The 5,986-nt window shown below is 39.6% G+C and overlaps 1 pseudogene; it reads left to right on the forward strand.

The window, feature by feature from the left end:
• Positions 1 to 566: 566 nt before the first annotated feature.
• LOC141501670 (solute carrier family 25 member 3 pseudogene) lies at positions 567 to 1,607 on the forward strand (annotated as a pseudogene).
• The last annotated feature ends 4,379 nt before the right edge of the window (positions 1,608 to 5,986 follow it).

Genomic DNA, 5,986 nt, shown 5'->3' on the forward strand with positions numbered 1-5,986 from the left:
GTCCAACAAAAACTTAAGAGCTCTCCAGAGTGGTCAATTCCATTCTGGTGTGGAATATTGATTTCCACAAATATCCTTGTTACTGTTCAGTTGTTTTCCAGTAGTATCTGACTCTTCATGACCCCATTTTGAGTTTCCTTGGCAAAGATACTCCAGTGGTTTGTCATTTCCTTCATCGGTTCATTTTACAGATGAAGAAACTGAGGTAATTGGGGTTAAATGACTTTCTCACACAGCTAATAAGAGTACAAAGTTGAATTTCCTCACTCCAGGTCTGGCACTTTATCCAGTTTGCCAACTAGATGCCCTTCTATTTGTATTAATGGTAATTTTTTTTAAATCCATATTTGACTAAAAATCCTTTCTACCAGAACCAGTTCTGAAACACAACAATTAGGACCTCTCTCTGTCTTGAAAACTTTAAAAAATAGGTCTTTAGGAGAATTATTTGCCTATAACTAAAATCAGATTGTCACACCATCTCCCTCAGAATTATGTGGTCTACTCCCTGTGAGTGACAGCCTACCAGAGCACTCGGACCCTTATGTCTCTGCCATCTCAGGAGGATGCACTCATCCATGGCGCACCTGTCGGAGCCAGGTCCTTCCAGGTGCCACACCTGCAGTTCTAGCAGTAGGAGTCCAAGACCAGCCCCCCGGCGCCCCAGGGGAACCCCGCCACCTCCGCCTGCACAGCCTGGCCTCCTCTGCTGTGGTGGAAGAATGCAGTTGTGAATATGGATCCATTAAGTTTTATGCTTGCTGTGGCGTTGGTGGGGTCTTAAGCTGTGGCCTGACACACACGGCTGTTGTACCCCTCGACTTAGTGAAATGCAGGATGCAGGTGGACCCCCAGAAATACAAGGGCATCTTTAATGGATTCTCCATTATACTCAGAGAAGACAGTGTTCGTGGTCTGGCCAAAAGATGGGTGCCCACGTTCATTGGCTACTCTGTGCAGGACTCTGCAAATTTGGTTGTAATGAAGTCTTCAAAGTCTTGTGTAGCAACACACTTGGTGAGGAAAACACCTTTAGCTTACATCCCTGTATTTAGTTGCCTTGGCCAGTGCTGAATTCTTTGCTGATATTGCCCTTGCTCCCATGGAAGCTGCCAGGGTCAGAATTCAGACCCAGACAGGCTATGCTAACACCTTAAGGTTTAAAGAAGAGGGTCTCTGCATTCTACAAGGGTGTTGCTCCTTTATGGATAAGAGGGATCCCATACACCAGGATGAAGTTTTCTTGCTTTGAGCACAATGTAGAGGCCCTGTACAAGCATGCTGTTCCCAAGCCACAGTGAGGGCTACAAGGGAGAACAGTTGACATTCATGGCAGACTACATAGCCGGTGTCTAGAGTGCTATCGTGTCTCACCCTGCTGACTCTGTGGTGGCTGTGCTGAGCCAGGAAAAGGGCAGTTCTACTTCACAAGTCCTCCAAAGGCTTGGATTCAAGGTGTATGGAAGGGGCTCTTTGCCCCTGTCATCATGATTGGTACCCTGGCTGCACTACAGTGGTTCATCTATGACTCTGTGAAAGTCTACTTCAGACTCCCCTGTCCGCCTCCACCTGAGTCTCTGAAGAAGAAACTTGGGTTGAAAAAGTAAAGGAATCAAGACCAGCTATGAACTGAATCTGCTTGCTAACTAGTGTTGAGCAAATAGGAAAGAAACTTATATTTGAGTGTCTATTCCTGATGTAATTATCAGTTGTGCTCTTGCCTGATGCAGCAGTTTCAAAATGTAACTGTTGAAATAAACTAACTATTCATGAAAAAAAAGAATTATGTGGTCTATGGGTGTTCAAGGAAAACTAATGTTTCAGGTGTAAGGGCTTGCCAAGCCCTTTTCAGGGATACTCATCCACCTTTAGTGCCCACCTGGCACTCAACTCTCACCAGTGATTCCAAGAAACTGTAATAGGTACAGTGACCACACCCTAGGAAACCATCTTAGTAGATGAGCTAAATCAGATTGAGGGTCACCAATGGCTTCAAACCTGTTGGTGAGTTAGGTAGGTGTCTTCCCCAAACATAAGACTCCCCTCACACTGGAATGGACTGGTAAGAACAATTTGTTCCATTAGCCTTAAAGGCAGTGGAAGCTGGTGCTACAAACCATTTAGAGCTTGATCAGACAGAAAAGATACCAAGGCATCCATCATCAGGCAGCCTGACTTTTATCTTATCACTGGAGTTGGATGACTCTGAAAGAGAGAGTGAGGCTGAGGATTTTGTGCACCACTGCTTCACTTAAATCCAGTTCATGTACCAGAAATGACATTGCCCTATGATGTCATTGGTCCTCTTCAAAAACAAAGGAGAAACAACAAGAGCTCCCTCCAGTGTCTTGCTGAATTTTTCTGATACTTCCTCCTTGAAAAATTTAAAGAAGCATGGAATCAGAGAATTAGCATAATGAGACTCCCTACAAAACTACCATAATAAGACGTTACCTAACCCCTATTTAAATAACTGTAGTTATAGGGAACTCACTAACTCTTAAATTATCCTATTTCAAGTTCAGTTAAGAAGCTTTTCTTAATATCAAGAAAAGATTCGCCTCTCTGCAACTTCTACTTGGTGTTCATTGTTTTGCTCTCTGTAGCAAAGCTAAGTCTAATTTCTCTTCTATATGACTTCTCTTCAAATACTAAGTGGAAGGTAAGTTTATGAAGGGAATGCTCTTTAGAGGAGTTTATATTTTGTCCTACAGGCAAGAATGAGATCTTTGCAGTTTCTTGAGTGGGAGAGTAACTTGGTCAGACCTGTGTTTTAAAAATATTACTTTGACAAACTGTGTTAGGTGGACCAGAGAATCCATACTGGAAGAACAATTTAGAAGTTATTGTGATAGTCTAGGAGATGAGGGTCTGAATTATACAAATGATAGCTAATATTTATATAGGCTTACTAGTTACATAAGCTAGGCTCTATGCAAAGTGCTTTGAATTATTAGATCCTTTGATCCTCACTACAATCCTGGGAGGTAAATGCCATTGTAATCTTCATTTTAAAAATGAGAGAACTGAGTCAAACAGATGTTAAATGACTTTCCCAGGGTAACAAAGTTAGTAAGTATCTGAGATCAAATTTGAACTCAGATCTTCCTCACTCTAAACCAAGAGCTCTATCCTCTGCCCCACCTAGCTGCCCTAATGGCTATGTTATTGAAGAGAAGGGGGATGTTGCAGGGGAGGATATGAGCAGCAAGATTTGGAAACATTGAATAAGGGAGGGAAGGAAAAAAGTGGATACTAACTCCAAATTTATAAACCTGAATGATTGTAAGTTGCCTCAACAGAAACAGGGGAGTTCAGAAGAGGGAAATGCTTAGAGGGGTAAAAGAAGATAATGAGTTCTGTTTTGGATCCAATGAGCTTGAAATGTCTATGGGCAGGCATTTGGAGATTCAGGACTAAAGCTCAAAAGAGAGAGTAGGGGACAGCTAGGTGACGCAGTGGGTAAAGCGCCTACCCTGGAGTCAAGAAGACCTGAGTTTAAAGCCAGCCTCAAAAACTTAATAATTGCCTAGTTGTGTGACCTTGGGCAAGTCACTTAACCCCCATTGCCATAAATAAATAAATGAGTGAATAAATAAATAGATAGATAGATAGATGAATAAATGAATAAATAAATAGATAAATGGATAAATGAATGAATAAATAAAGAAATAAATAGATGGATGAATAATGAATAAATAAATAAATAGAAAGAGAGAGAGAGAGAGAGAGAGAGTACGCCAGAATATATAGATCTGGAAGCCATCTGAGTCATCACATAGGACTTATGGATACTGATGAGAAGAGAAAAGGATATAGGGATGCAACCGCTGTAGAAGGTAGAATATATTTGATGATCCAGCCAAGAAAAACAAGAAGGATCAACTAGATAGGAAGGAGAAAAATCAGGTGAGAATGGTATAAAATTCTAAGGAATGGAGACTATCCAGGAAGATGTGTTTAAGATCAAATGTGATGTCATACAGTAGAAACAGCAATCTCGGAGGCGGCTAGGTGGCCCAGTGAATAGGGCACCAGCCTTGGAGTCAGGAGTACCTAGGTTCAAATCCGACCTCAGACACTTGATAATTACCTAGCCGTGTGGCCTTGGGCAAGCCACTTAACCCCACTGCCTTGAAAAATCTTTAAAAAAAAAAAAAAGAGCAATCTCTGGAATCAGAGGACCTTGGGCAAGCCTTCTAATTCCCTGATCCTCACTTTTCTCACCTGTAAACAAAATGATTGGATTAGATGGCTTCTGAGGTCCTTCCTAGTTCATGATCTTAAGATCTTATGATTTGATGATTGGGAGATCACTGGTAACCTTGGCAAGAGCAGCTAGTAACAAGTAACAAAAAAATTCATAAGTGTTTAAGGTTTACAAAGTTCTTTCTTATGAGGACGTTATTATCCCCATTTTACACATGAGAAGACTGAGAATTGGTTAGATTCCATGTCTGGGGTGTCACACAGCTAAGTGTTATTAGCAGCTACTTTTGAATCCAGGCTAAGTATTTTTAGCAGCCAATTTTGAATCCAGAATTTCTGACTCTCATACCCTTTGCACAACCTTAAACTACCTCTACTTTAAAAATTCAGCCTCAGACACTTAGAAACTATGTGATTCTAGGCAACTCACTTAAGCCTGTTTGCCTCAGTTTCCTCAACCATTCCAGTATCTTTGCCAAGAAAACCCAAAAATGAGGTCACGAAGAGTCAGACATAGCTAAAACAAATGAACAACAACTTGAAAAAAATTGTGCTTTGATCTAAGAGATCCAAATTAAAATGAGACATCATGCTTACCTTTAAAGAGTTTATAAAATCAAGTCACTTAAACCATTAAATGCAGAGTGAGAGGAAGCAATTTCCTGCAAAACTTAACAAATAAATGTTCCTCAAGTCACAATTATGAAACATGAAAGAATTTTTAATATGAGTTTTGATTTTGAGGTCCCCACCATTGCCTGTGTTCATCTCTAACAGACATTTCTAACACACTGGGATGGAGGGGAATAGAGAAAGGGGAAGGGAAGGCACTTTTGAAATACCTTTGAGTTACCCATGTATGAGGGCATTATTAAAATATGGCATTTTCCTCCTTTTAGGAATTTAGAGATAGATAATTTTAAAATATATATAAAATATATATATATATATATATATATACTTGTTGAGCAAGTCTCTCAAAGGAATAAATGTTCACTTAGCCAAACAAATGTCTCTGATTCTTCCTCTCAAAATAACTTTCAATAATTGAAAAGCTAAGGCTGATTAAGAGAAGACAAAAACAATGTTCCTTAGTACTTTTGAGAAGGAATTTTTTATGTTTTTTGTATAATTACACAAAATTTATAAAGTCTTCATTTTTAGCATACTTTCTGAATCCACAACACTGCTCAAAACCCACAGAGGATCCTGATGTTAATGCAATGTACATTAGACCTGGAAAAAAATACTTAAAGAAGTCAAAGTTCACCAAGTTTCAGAATTGGTAAAGAACTTTAGAATCCCTTCTAAAATAGATCCAAAAAATGGTCATCCAACATTTGCTTGAAGAATTCCAATAACAGGGAACTTGCTACTTCCCAAAATAGCCCAGCTCATTTTTGGACAGCTTGTATCTGTTAGTTTCAAAGTTGAGGGTTCTACTTGTAAAAAAATAATTCACCAAAATATACACACCATTAAGGCACAAATCTAATAACCCTACAAGGATGAGAGGCAGTGTGAAGGAAATGTACCCATCATAGGGTCTACAGACAGAATGACCTGGGTTGAAGTTTTATCTCTGACATTAAATGTTTGCATAACCATGAACAAATAGGAATTTGAGCCTCAAGAAATTCTCTAATCTTTATCTATTGATTATCTGCCAATCTTTGACAGGGATGTGAATTTTCATCTCAGAGAAACTATATTCTTGACTGTAGCACTAGGTATCATAAACTAGAAAGACTGCCTGGGTACCTTTATGGTGGGAACC

The sequence above is a fragment of the Macrotis lagotis genome, chromosome X (genome assembly GCF_037893015.1).
Source record: "Macrotis lagotis isolate mMagLag1 chromosome X, bilby.v1.9.chrom.fasta, whole genome shotgun sequence".
Classification (NCBI taxonomy): Eukaryota; Metazoa; Chordata; class Mammalia; order Peramelemorphia; family Peramelidae; genus Macrotis; species Macrotis lagotis.